The sequence below is a fragment of the Aotus nancymaae genome, unplaced genomic scaffold (assembly GCF_030222135.1).
Source record: "Aotus nancymaae isolate 86718 unplaced genomic scaffold, 86718_ANA_hifiasm-v0.15.2.pri h1tg000705c, whole genome shotgun sequence".
Classification (NCBI taxonomy): Eukaryota; Metazoa; Chordata; class Mammalia; order Primates; family Aotidae; genus Aotus; species Aotus nancymaae.
The window spans coordinates 15,456-29,215 of NW_026989121.1; the positions used below are offsets into that span (position 1 = coordinate 15,456).

General features: G+C 53.2%; 1 non-coding gene across 1 annotated transcript; it reads left to right on the forward strand.

Moving 5' to 3' along the window:
- Nucleotides 1-785: 785 nt before the first annotated feature.
- On the forward strand, nt 786-976 carry LOC135273272 (U2 spliceosomal RNA). The gene has a single exon (XR_010341065.1). It is a non-coding gene; the product is annotated as a U2 spliceosomal RNA (small nuclear RNA).
- The last annotated feature ends 12,784 nt before the right edge of the window (nt 977-13,760 follow it).

The following is a 13,760-nucleotide window of genomic DNA, read 5'->3' on the forward strand; positions in this document are numbered from 1 at the left end:
TCAGGAATAGCCAGGCGAGGAGGAGGAGGAGGAGGAGGAGGAGGAGGAGGAGGAGGAGGTGAGAGGAAATTCGCGTCCCAAGAAAAGAGGCAGCTTTCCCTACACGGCACAGGACACGGTCCGTGCATAGATGCCACGGGAGGCGCAGGCGCTGGGGAGAATCCTTGCCGGGCCCTCGCCGTCCACGCGCCGCCTCCCTACAACCGGTATCTGATGGTCAGCCTCCTGCCTGGCAGAGGGGAATGAGCCCCTCGTCCAGCAGGTACGAGGCTGGTCTCCCCACCCGATGGTGACGAACTAAAGACCCAGCGCCGCCTGGTCTCCTCTTACGATGATGCCTTGCGACCTCGTCTTTGTCCAGGAAAACGTGGCCCGCTCTCCGCCGACAGGTCTTTTCCACAGACCCATCTCGCCTTCGCGCCCCCGGTCTCTTTCGGTTCTGTCTTTTGGCTGGATTGACACAAACAAGGGAGTCGCCCCCAGCGGAGCCCCGGCCCCTGACGCGGAGGCGGCCGGGGGCGGAGTCAAACGAGGTGATCACGCCTCCTGGGGGACAGGGCGGGGCATGCAAATTCGAAAGGAAAGCCCGGAAACGCGGGAATAGCGAGGGTATAAGATTTCTCTTTTAAAACGTGGAGAATAAAAAATGAGCCCGAGTGTGTAATGGCGTGAACAGCGATGTGGATGAGACAAAGAGAATGAGGCAAGGAGCGAGGCTGGGGCTCTCACCGCGACTGCAATGTGGATGATGGTGGGACGGTGACGGCGGGGACGGAGGCGACAGCATCGCTTCTCGGCCTTTTGGCTAAGATCAAGTGTAGTATCTGTTCTTATCAGTTTAATATCTGATACGTCCTCTATCCGAGGACAATATATTAAATGGATTTTTGGAGCAGGGAGATGGAATAGGAGCTTGCTCCGTCCACTCCACGCATCGACCTGGTATTGCAGTACTTCCAGGAACGGTGCACCCCCCTCGGGGGACATAACGCGTTTGCAAGATCAGAATAAACGTAGTGTCTTGAGGAACTGGTGACTCTGGTTCTTCCCGTCGCTTCGCTGATGATAGAGGTCTGTGACTGGTAGGAAGCATACTGCCATACGGACAGGGCCTTTGGGCTTTTCAACTTCAGTGCTTATTACAGTGGGTTTGGAAAGTTACGAACTGGCCTAAGGAAATGGTGTGCCAGTGGTGTTGCCCTGGCTGGGCTCAAGCCCAAAGTCTTTTTTTTTCTTTCTTCTTTTTGAGATGGATTTCTGCTCTTCTCGCCCAGGCTGGAGTGCAAAGATGCGATCTAGGCTCGCTGCAACCTCTGCTTCCCAGCTTCAAGCGATTATCCTGCCTCAGCCCCCCTCGTAGCTGGGATTACAGTCACGCCCGGCTGGCTAACTTGTGTATTCTTTGTAGAGGTATCGGGTTTCACCATGTCGGCCAGGCTGGTCTCGAACTCCCGACCTCAGGAGATCCACCCGCCTGGGCCTCCTAAAGTGCTGGGATTACAGGCGTCAGCCTGGACCCCCTCCCAAACTTCAGCCCCTGGAGTAGTTGGCACTTTAAGGCAGGCACCAACGTACCAGCTACAAACTTTCTTTTTGGCCCAGGAAAAACCGAGGCACCGCCAGTTTATTTATCGAGGAACACACAGGAGCAGAACTCGAGTTCAAACATTGTGCGCACATGTGCAATGACGGCCTTGACACCTATCTTCCCCCAGAGCACCTGGCAGACACCCTTGCCCTTTGGTGTCCTCCCACCCCAAGCCCGATCTTCCCCCTTCACCCCTGGCCCATAACTGCGTCCTCTCTGATTGACTCTGTTGTGCTCATCACGGCCTATCCGTCATTTCTTCCCTCCACAGAGGTTTACCGAGTGCCTTCAACTCGCCAGGCACCAGACTAGTGTGGGGAAAAGGGGATAAGTGTTGATGAGGGTCCCAGCCCTCAGTGATGGGATTTCAGAGCCGGAGATAAAGGATTGCCCAGGAGGGTAGTAAGTGGAGTAGTTGATAGAAATAACGGAGTGCGGCTGGGCGTGGTGGCTCACGCCGGTAATCCAAGCACTTTGGAGGCCAAGGTGGGCGGATCACCTGAGGTCGGGAGTTCAAGACCAGCCTGACCAAGATGGTGAATCTTTCTCCCGTCTTTAAGAAAGAAAGAAAGGAAGAAAAAGAAAGGAGTGCCATAAAATACACAGGAGGGCTGCTAGTCACATACGGGGCATGAAGTAGCACTTCATGCTACCGATGCGTCTTCAGGCTCTATTCCAGGTATGTATGTCCTTTTAAGGATCAGCCACCAGCAGCTGCCTTGCAACCATGATGACAAATCTCTCCCGACTCTTTTGGGTCTCATCCTTGTGTCTATAAATTGCATCCCAACATGATAAGTGGAATTGTTCCCTTTGCTGACCCAATCTGTCACCCCTTCCAAACTCCAGGAATCTTGTCTGTCCTCAGCAAAACTCCCCCCTGCTTCTTTCTCTAAAGGCTGTCTTCAGGCCAGACGCAGTGGCTCATGCGTGTAATCCCAGCACTTTGGGAGTCCCAGCTGGGAGGATGGCTTGAGCCCAGGAGGCCACAGTGAGGCGAGATCACACCATTCCACTCCAGCCTAGGTGACAGAGCTGGAGCCCTGTCTGAAAACAAAGCACAAAAGAAACAGACTAGGCAATGTAGTGGAACCCTGTTCATGGTGACAAATATCTGTACACCAGCTACTTCAGAGGCTGAGGCAGGAGGATCAGTGGAGCCTGGGAGGTGGATGCTGCAGCAAGCCCTGCACTGCACCTCCAGCCTTGGTGACAGAACCAGACCCCATCTCAAATAAATAAAAATAAAAGAACCAAAGGGTGGAAGCACAAGTGGGTCCCATTGAACTTCAAGCCTTCAAGCTACAGCCATAACTGGGCAGGTTGGACCAGCAGGCAGGAGCAGTTGCCATCTTGGCAGGGATTAATGACCCCGATCCATCCTCAGGAGGGGGTGGTGCTCGTATGCAGGGAGGGCAGGTGGAACATGCGTGGACTCTGGTGATCTGTTTGGGTGACACGTGTTACTCCCAGGTCTACCTGTGAAATGAATGGACAAGTGCAGGAACCCTGACCTGAGAAGGGTGTGGCCTCGAGGGGTACAGGCCCCTCAGGAATGAGAGTTTAGTTCACGGTACCAGGGAAACCACCAGGATCAGCAGAGGTGATAGCTGAGGGCCATGGGGGATTTGGAGGGGAGAGGACAGGAGACACAGGATGAGTACCAGGGCAGCCGTGTGACCAACTGCAAAAGAGGGACTGTCGTTATACCCACTCACTTTCTGTAGCTCTGTGCAGTACAACAGAGCAGGAGACAGAAGTAAATGGCAAGTAAAAGGGAGCCAGAAAATAACTGGAACAAACCCACACTTTCCTGATTGACATTGACAGTAATATACAGGCACAGGCAGGCACAGGCATCTTCTCTTCACCCGGTTTTGAAATCAGTCTCTCTGTTAGAGTACAAGGCCGTCTGAAGGTACACAGTGACCATCAACATTTACCAAGCTTTGGGCAAAGGTTACGTGTCACCGTTGTTGCTTTAATCCGATACTGTTCTCTATTACATAATGTGCACAACCAATTTCCGGATTTTTATTAAAAGAGCATCTTCTGTGCTACATGCAAATATATGATTCGAGAAATTCTGACCCCTGGCTGTTAAAGTTTAAAAAGGGTTTCTTGGCCGGGCGCGGTGGCCCACGCCTGTAATCCCAGCACTTTGGGAGGCCGAGGCGGGTGGATCACGAGGTCAAGAGATCGAGACCATCCTGGTCAACATGGTGAAACCCCGTCTCTACTAAAAATACAAAAAATTAGCTGGGCATGGTGGCGCATGCCTGTAATCACAGCTACTCAGGAGGCTGAGGCAGGAGAATTGCCTGAACCCAGGAGGCGGAGGTTGCGGTGAGCCGAGATCGCGCCATTGCACTCCAGCCTGGGTAACAAGAGTGAAACTCCGTCTCAAAAAAAAAAAAATTATATATATATGTGGGATACACACACACACACACACACACACACACACGCACACACACACACACACACAAATATACAATGACACCAGATACCAAGAAATCAGTAACAGGTTTGATTATATGCAATGGCTACCCTCAACCCCTGTAACTTCCTGTCGAGTCAAGCTCCCTCTGACCTGCTTTCTGCATCTGCCTCTCCAGAAACAGGGCAGACACAGGATTGCCATATGTGTTTGCTTCCACTGTCTGCCCCTAATGGCACCAAGGACTCTGTTCCCAATAAGGACCCCACCGCCATGGGTCCCTACTACTTCTCCCTGGCACTGGCTCCACTTCTCTGTAGCTTGGACATGAGCATAACTTGTTGTCCATGAGGCACAGGAGGAGTAGCAGAGGCAGCCCTGCGACCAACTGCAGCAAGAAAGGCTGTCATTTGAGTCACTACCCTTTATGCAGCTCCATGCAGTACAAAAGAGCAGGAGAGAAGATCGGCAAGTCGAAGGAGAGGCAGAAAATTACCAGAACAAATGCACATATGTGACCATGGCCTTGGGTTTTCATTTCCTTATGAGCGCTCCTGTGTCATGTAAAATTTACATTGAGTGACCAGGGGCGGTGGGTCACGCCTATAATCCCAGCACTTTGGGAGGCTGAGGCAGGCAGATCACCTTAAGTCAGGAGTTCGAGACCAGCCTGGCCAACATGGAGACACCCCATCTCTACTAAAAATACAAAAAATTAGCCGGAGTTGGTGGTGCATGCCTGTAATTCCAGCTACTCAGGAGGCTGAGGCAGGAGAATTGCTTGAACCCAGGAGGCAGAGGTTGCAGTGAGCCGACATCGTGCCATTGCACTCCAGCCTGGGCAACAAGAGTGAAACTCCATCAAAAACAAACAAATAAACAAAACAAACAAACAAAAAAACACCTGACACATTGAGCATCTATGCTTTCCTCCTGCTAACTATCTGGTGTCAGTTTGATTCTCAGGCCCAGCAGGGACCCCCAAGAGGACAGAGGTAACGTTTTCCCTCCCTACAAAGTCATTGCCCACTCCCACCCTCACCTTCCGTCAACCACTGATCAGTATGTCTACAGAGTTCCCTTTCCTGGCATTTCACATAAAGGGAATCACACAGTCTGTGGTCTTTTGCACCTGACTGACGTCTTTCTCTGAGCATGTTTCCTGAGGTTCTTCCGTTGTGGCGTGTGTCATTCCTGAATGTCACGTTCTGTTTATCCGTTCACCCACTGATGGATGTTTGAGTAGATTTCAGTTCAGAGCTGCTCTAACCATTTGCCTCTAAGTCGTTATAAAAACATACATATGTTGTCCCTTCTCTCGGCCTGCCTGCTCATTACACACTGGCATTCCAGGGATTCTGAAATATGAACTCCTCTTCTCTTACACAAAATATTAACCTTGCACCATGTCTCCCAGTCTATGGGGACCACCTGTATACCTCACCCCTGATCACAGAAACAGAAGGCCTCGAGTTTTTTCTTTTTTTTCTTTTCTTTTGTTTTTTTTTAAAAGACAGGGTCTCCCTCTGTGGCCCATGGTGGAGTGCAGTGGCTTGACCATGGCTCACTGGAACCTCAACCTCCCGGGCTCAGGCGACCCTTCACCTCAGCCTTCTGAGGTGCTGGGACTACAGGTGCATGCCACCATCCCCGGTCTCAACTCCTTAGCGTCAGCCTTGCTCACATACATTGGCCATCTCCCTTCAGGCCCTTCTGCCTCAACTTGCTGATTCTGTATTGTATAACCTCAGAAAGTGTTCTAAAATCCACTCCGCCACCAGCGTAGACATCTGGAGTTATAACTATATCACTTGTTATCCGAATCCATGTGGTCCCCAAGTTTCAGATATTGGTAGTGAGAGTCGAGATCTCAAAAAATATTTGCTTCTTCTCCCTCCCTCATTTCCCCTCCTTCTGTCATCAAGTCCCAGAGCAGAACGCTTCTCAAACTCTAATCTGCATGTGCATTCTAGGGAACCTTGTTAACATGCAGATTCTGATGCAATAGGTCTGGAGCCAGTGATTCCACACTTCTAACCCACTCCCAGATGATGTCAATGGTGCTGGTCTGGGGACCACACCGTGAGCAGCAAGACTGTAGCAAGATGCTCCATCTCTACCAAATACCTTTTATAAAAAGAGGCATGCTGGGCACAGTGGATCCTGCCTGTAATCCCAACACTTTGGGAGGCCAAGGTGGGCGGATCACCTGAGGTCAAGAGTTCAAGACCACCTTGACCAATATGGTGAAACCCCTGTCTGTCCTAAAAATACTAACATTAGCCAGGTGTGGTGGCAGGCGCCTGTAGTCACAGCTACTCAGGAGGCTGAGACAGGAGAATTGCTTGAACCCAGGAGGTGGAGGTCGCAGTGAGCCAAAATTGCGACAGAGCAAGACTCCATCTTTTCAAAAGAGAAAGAGAGAGAGAGAGAGAGAGAGAGGGAGAAAAATGAAAGAAAGAAGGAAGGAAGGAAAGAAGAAAGAAGAAGCATATGGGACTGGCGCAGTGGCTCACGCCTGCAATCTCAGCAGTTTGGAAGGCTGAGGCGGGCGGATCACTTGAGGTCAGGAGTTCAAGACTAGCCTGGCCAACATGGTGAACCCCGTCTCTACTAAAACCACAAAAATTGGCCGAACGTGGTAGCACATGCCTGTAGTCCCAGCTACTCAGGAGGTTGAGGCAGAACTGCTTGAACCCGAGCGGCGCAGGTTGCAGTGAGCCAAGATCACGCCACTGGACTCTAGCCAAGATGACGGAGCAAAACTTCGTGTCCAAAAAAAAAAAAAAAAAAGTTAGCCGGTCATGGTGATGCGCGCCTGTAGTCTCAGCTAATGGGGAGGCTGAGGCAGAAGGATCGCCTCCTTGACTTTGGAGCGCCCCGGGGCTCATTCCTGGGCGTCCTGCCTGTGGGCGAACACTCTTTATCCTTCGAAGGCGCTCCTCCAGACCCACGGTCTCCAAAGAGTCCCAGCCTGGAGTCCACAATGGCACATCCAGCGGCCTGGCTGACACCTCTGCTTGGCCGTCTGGCTTGCCGCCTCTCTAGCTCGTCCTCTCCAAAACCGATCAGGACATCCCGCGCCCTCCCCGACTCCCTACCCCCAACCCCCAATCCCCCAGCCCCCCAACCCCGAACCGACAAACCTAGTCCTCGCCCAACTCTGAATGCGGCAGTCGCTCTGGCCTACACCCTTGGAGTCACCCTCCACTCCTTTCTCTCACCCCCATCCCAGGTCTCCGCAAAGGCCGTCAGCTCTGCTTTCAAAGTACAGCCAGAATCTGGCCACCTCTCAGCCCCCGCAGTGCCCTACCCGGGCCCAGGCCCTCGCTGCCTTCCCGTTTCTCTACCCAGGCCCCGGTAACTGGTCCGAACTCTCGCGTTCCCAGGGAGGTGGTGGTCGCGCTCGGGGCGCCACCGCCCACCCTCAGCGCGCCCCCTCTGAGGGTGGGTGGTGGTCGCTCTCGGGGCGCCACCGCCCACCCTCAGCGCGCCCCCTCTGAGGGAGGGGAGCCCACGAGGCCCCGCCAGATCCGACGCCCTCCGGGGTCACCTCCCGGACCCCTGCGCCTCCCGCCCAGCCCCCCGTCCCGCGCCGCCCCAGCCACTCGGTCCTCCGGGCGCACCCCGGGGCTTCGGAACCGGCGGTTCCCTCTGCGTTCCAGGCCCCTCGCCCCCTTCCCGGGCAGAAGCGGCTTCGCAGCGCCACACACGAAGCGGAGGGGCCCGTTTCCCAGGGCTCCGCCCAGGCCTCGAACCTGTGGGGGCGAGCGCTTCCTCCCCCCGGCTGCGCCGTCGCCTGTTCGATTCGAAAACTCGCCGGGCCACGGTCGAGAAACGGCGAGGGGGGCGGAGACGTAAGTAACTGTCTCCTTGCGCTCAGCGACACAAAAGATGTCATCACATGTCTGTAACACATAGAACGAAGCAAGTCCAGCAAGGTGACGTCGGGGGGTGGCAACACGGGTGCTCACCCAACAATTCTTTCAACGTTATGTGTGGGGAAAAAAAATGTGTAAAGAAATGTTGGAAGCCAGCTAGGTCAGGACTGAAAAAGAGGAGGGAGGGAGGGAGGGGAGGGGGAGAGAGAGAGAGAAACAAGAGGAGGAGGGGAGGGGAGGGGAGAAAGAGGAGAGAAAGAGAGAGATGTTGGAAAGAAAAGCCTCCTAGAACTCTTCTTGTCTTTTTCGTTCTGGGCTTTTCCTATTGAAGGGCCTAGAAGCGGAAGGAGCTTTCCCACGATCCCAGGGATTATTAACAAGCGCTTTCCGGTTCCCTGGCAGGCGAGCCGGCGGGGAGAAAGGAGCTCGGCGCCTGTGGGGCGGGGCATGCAAATTTAAAATGGCTGTTTCGCCCGGGAGCTATGGGAGCAAAAAGAGAAAGTAAATATCCCCCGAAACTTGTAACGCTATTACTTACACGATGTTGCAAATTGTCACAAGGAGTACCGTGTGAAGGTAGGGAAGAGAGGGTTTCTTTTACTTGACGATGACTTTTCTTACCGTGAGCTGAGGGTGAGTGGACCAATGTGTCCTGTGGCCTGCGCGCCGCCGCGCGCGCGCGCGCGCGCGACGTGTCGGCCTTTACGGCTGAGCGCTCTGCGTAGTGTCTGTTCTTGTCATTGTCTCGTCATAGAGGTATGCGTGGTGGCTGTTCTTGTCGTTGTCGGGGGTGACAGCTGATACCCGTCCTCCGCCGGAGGACGGGCTGTCAGAGTCAGTCGATTTTTGGAGCCGGGGTGAAGGAACGGGAGCTTCCTCCGTCCGCTCCGCGCATCGGCTTGGTATTGCGGTCCGTCCAGGGACGGTGTATCCCCTCGGGGAAAAGTGCGCTGTGCCTAACAACAGACGGTGAAAGTTGGCTTGGCTCGCGGAGCTGCCTTCGGTGCTTTTCCTGTGGTCTTTTCTGCTGTCTCGTTAGCGGACGCTGCTGTGCTTGTGCCTCGCTCTGCTTGGCGGTCAGCGAGCCTCTCCAGGGGAAGGGCTGCTGTGTTGTCCTGTTTGAGGCTTCAACCACGTATTGCTTGCTGGGAACCTGACACACCGAGAGAAGCTTCGGGGCGTGTTGCTAAGTTTCAAGACTCCCGCAGTTAAAACGTGAAGAAAGCCAAACAGTAACTTAGCAAGCAATTTGGTTTGGTCTTCACCGTTATCTGCGGTTACGGTTACTTCTGTTCTTGGGTGTTTTCCTCGCTCTCCTTTTTCTTCCAGACAAGTCTCGCTTTGTTGCCCGGGCTGGAGTGGAGGTGGCGCCATCTCCGCTCATTCTAACTTCCGGTTCCCGGGTTCAAGGCCATTCTCCCGCCTCAGCCTCCCCAGTACTTGGGACTACAGGCATGCACCACCACCACGCCCGGCTAACTTTTCTATTTTTCGCTGTTTATTTTTTTTGAGGGAGAATCTCGCTCTCTCCCCGAAGCTGGAGTCCAGTGTGGTGTCATCTTGGGTCACTGCAACCTCCACCTCCCGGGTTCAAGCTATTCTCCCGCCTCAGCCTCCCTAGTAGCTGGGACTGTACTCCTGCCTCAGCCTCCCTTAGTAGCTGGGACTATATTAGTAGCTGGCTAATTTTTGTGTTTTTACTACAGGCTGGGTGTCACCGTGTTCCTCAGGCTGCTCTTGAACTTCCGGGCTCAAGCCATCTACCCGCCTCAGCCTCTCAAAGCGCTGGGATTACAGGCGAGAGCCACCATGCCAGCCTCGGGAAGGTTTTCAAGAGCTCAGTTGCAGCCACGGTGTGATGATGTCTGCAGGCTATCCACGTGGGGACGGATGTCCAGAGTGCATTTGCTCAGGAGCCCGGAGCTCAGGGGAGGCCTTTGTCGGAGGGGTGGACTCGGGTGGTCAGTGAGAAACAGACCCACGAGCCCTGAGATGGGTGGGATTCCCCAGGGAGCAATGGGGTGAGAGGAGGAAAGTGGCCCATGGCACTGTCATGAGCATCTCTACATTCAAGGCAGGGAAATCAAGTGAAGGATGGAGAAGCAGCATCTGGAGAGGCAGAAGGAAAACCGTGGGACTTTAAAAGGCCACAAAACTGCAAGTGCCTGAAGCCAAGCAAAGTAAGGACTTGAGGAAGGGAACGGGAGCGGCCCTCAGCATCCAGGGACTGAGAGGCCAGAAGGAATTCAGACAGCCTGGAGAGGCGGGCTCCCAAGAGGTATTTCTAGGGGTGGCTAGAGAAGGGGACTGGAGATTTGGAGGACAGTTATCTCGACAGAGGGTGACAGTGCCAAGAAGGGTTCTCTCCAGAAAACGTAGACTTGAACAAGGACTGAGACGGCATTGGAGAACTTGCAGGAGACCAAGGGAGCCATCAGGAAAGCAACAAGAGGTGGCGGTCAGGTCCTCCTGTGACCTTGCGGACAGGCAGCCATAGACCACCCAGGATTAGCCCTTATTGGACACAAAAGGAAACTCCCAGGCTCTTAGGTGTGGGTAAAAGGAGGTTACCTCAGTCTCAGCAAGTATGTCTGTCTCAGAACCAGATTTCATGGCCCGGGTGCCAGGACTTCCTGAGGAGCAGAGTGAGGGTCTTGATGGTAGCAAGAGGCGTTACGGGCCGCTGGGACTTGGTGTGTGAAAGGCAAGAAGCGCACAGTTGTCGGGGAGGGGGTCCTCTGCCTCCCCGTAGGTTCTTGAGGCCACCGAAAACCAGCTGCATCCCCCCCCGACCACATCCTTTCAGCATGCGCCACCCTTGGGGAAAGCCCCCTGTGAACTGTCAGGATGGTTGTTCTCATTTCCCCCGAAATTTGGAGGCCACTCTGAGGTCTAGTACAGCTCAGAGGTCTAGGGTAGCCAACTCCCCCTGATTGCCTGGGACTTTGCCAGTTTTAGTTCTGAAAGTCCCATATTCCAGGAAACCCCTCATCCCCTAGCAAACTGGGATGACTGGTTACCCCACTGGGAGCTCAGACCTCCTCCTTCACTAGTGAGTTTTGAGGTCACAGGGACCATCCTAAGTTGTGAGACGGAGGGCCTCCGGGCTCCTGCAAGAGTCTGCACTCTCCTACCTGCATCCTGTGCCCGAGGAGTGCAACATAAAATAGAAAGTGAAAAACACCATCTTGGCTATTGTAAATAATGATTTTATGAAAAAAAAAAAAAAAGAAAGAAAGAAAGAAAAAGAGAAAAACACTGTGACAAGTGGAGAGAGAGGGAAGAAGAAAGAAAAAAGCTTCATATTTTACTGCATTTTTTCCCTTTCAACAGTGATGGTATCTCACTACGTTGCTCAGGCTGGTCTCAACCTCCCGGGCTGAGCTGATGCTCCCGCCTCAGCCTGCCTGAGTAGCTAGAACCACAGGTACACACCACCATGCCTGGCTAATTTTTAACTTATTGTTATTGTTACTACTATTATTTTTGTATAGTATCCCTATATTGTTCAGGCTGGTCTTGAATTGCTGGGCTCAGGTGATCTTCCCACCTTGCCCTCCCAAAGTGTTGGGATTGCAGGCATGAGCCGCCATCCCCAGCCTCCTCTATACGTCTTTTTGGTCCACTTTTTTTTTTTTTTTTTTTAACAATATTTATTATTATTTTTTTAAACTTATTTGTAGAGACACGGGCATGCTATATTGCCTAAGCTGGTCTCAAACTCTTGGACTCAAGCACTCCGCCCACCTTGGCCTCCAAAAGTGCTGGAATTACAGGCATGAAACACCGTGCCTGGCCCTTATATACTTTCATAGTTCCATTTTTTTCACTTTGAAATCTTGGACCCGCTTGGCATTTATCTTGATGTACTGTGAATGAGCCATGATTGTAACACCGCACTCCAACCTGGACAACAGAGGGAAACCTTATCTCAAAAGAAAGATGGATAGATAGATAGATAGATAGATACATACATACATACATACATACATACATACATACATACATGGGCCAGGCACAGTGGCTCACGTGGGAGGCTGAGATGGGTGTCTGCCATATTGTACTTTGCAGGATAATAGAATGGAGATGACAATGACAGGGTGGAGACTGGGATAAAGTGAAATGAGGGAAACCCTTGCTGAGATGGAAAAAAAAAAAAAAAAAAAAAAGGTAAGGGAGCACCAAAAGATTCAGCACTCCAGATAAATGTCTTGATTATCTAATAATTGCGATAAGATATATTGCATTGAACTATTATTTACTTTGATTACTGAAGGGTTCAGGAGAAACACCTTCTGAAATTCAGCCCTGGAGGACTGGCCTCACCCTAATCCTGGCTGTGGCTAATAATAATGCCCACCTCTTAAGGCTGTTGAGTGAATTAGAGCCCCTCAGCCCGAGGCTGGCATTGGGATGGGCACAGTTTATATTTTTTGACCTGGTTGTTTGTTCAACAGGCATCCTGCAGGGGGAGCATGACTAGCTGAGTGTCACTCTCGGATCTATGATACCTTCTTGCTCTTCTGAAATCAAATAAAAGAGACATAAACTCCCAACTCCACTGTCGTGTTAGGAAGGAGGACGGGAAAGGTAAATGCAGAAGCTACAGACGGCAGTCTGTGTCTCAGAGAGACTTACCCAGCTTTGCTGGGGGCCTTGACGCCCGTCTTCCCCCGGAGCACCCGGCGGACACTCCAGTCCTCTGGTGCCCGGCCGCCCCGAGCCCGATCTTTCCCCTTCACGCCTGCCAGGGCCAATAGCCTCCGTCATTTCTTCGCTCCACAAAAGTTTATTGAGCGTCTTCAAATCTCCAGGCACCAGACTAGCGCGGGGAAACCGGGATAAGTGTTGATGAGGGTCTCAGCCCTCAGTGATGGGATTTCAGAAGGGGAGATAAAGGACTGCCCAGAAGGGTGGTGAGTGGAGTAGTTGATGGGAATAACGGGGTACGATGAACTACGTAGGAGGGCTGCCAGTCACATATGGAGGCGGGGAGTGCGGAGGGCCCTTAATGAAGGGAGGCTTCCCGGACGGGTGACACCCAAGCGGAGTCCTGACAACCTGCGTCAGGAATAGCCAGGCGAGGAGGAGGAGGAGGAGGAGGAGGAGGAGGAGGAGGAGGAGGTGAGAGGAAATTCGCGTCCCAAGAAAAGAGGCAGCTTTCCCTACACGGCACAGGACACGGTCCGTGCATAGATGCCACGGGAGGCGCAGGCGCTGGGGAGAATCCTTGCCGGGCCCTCGCCGTCCACGCGCCGCCTCCCTACAACCGGTATCTGATGGTCAGCCTCCTGCCTGGCAGAGGGGAATGAGCCCCTCGTCCAGCAGGTACGAGGCTGGTCTCCCCACCCGATGGTGACGAACTAAAGACCCAGCGCCGCCTGGTCTCCTCTTACGATGATGCCTTGCGACCTCGTCTTTGTCCAGGAAAACGTGGCCCGCTCTCCGCCGACAGGTCTTTTCCACAGACCCATCTCGCCTTCGCGCCCCCGGTCTCTTTCGGTTCTGTCTTTTGGCTGGATTGACACAAACAAGGGAGTCGCCCCCAGCGGAGCCCCGGCCCCTGACGCGGAGGCGGCCGGGGGCGGAGTCAAACGAGGTGATCACGCCTCCTGGGGGACAGGGCGGGGCATGCAAATTCGAAAGGAAAGCCCGGAAACGCGGGAATAGCGAGGGTATAAGATTTCTCTTTTAAAACGTGGAGAATAAAAAATGAGCCCGAGTGTGTAATGGCGTGAACAGCGATGTGGATGAGACAAAGAGAATGAGGCAAGGAGCGAGGCTGGGGCTCTCACCGCGACTGCAATGTGGATGATGGTGGGACGGTGACGGCGGGGACGGAGGCGACAGC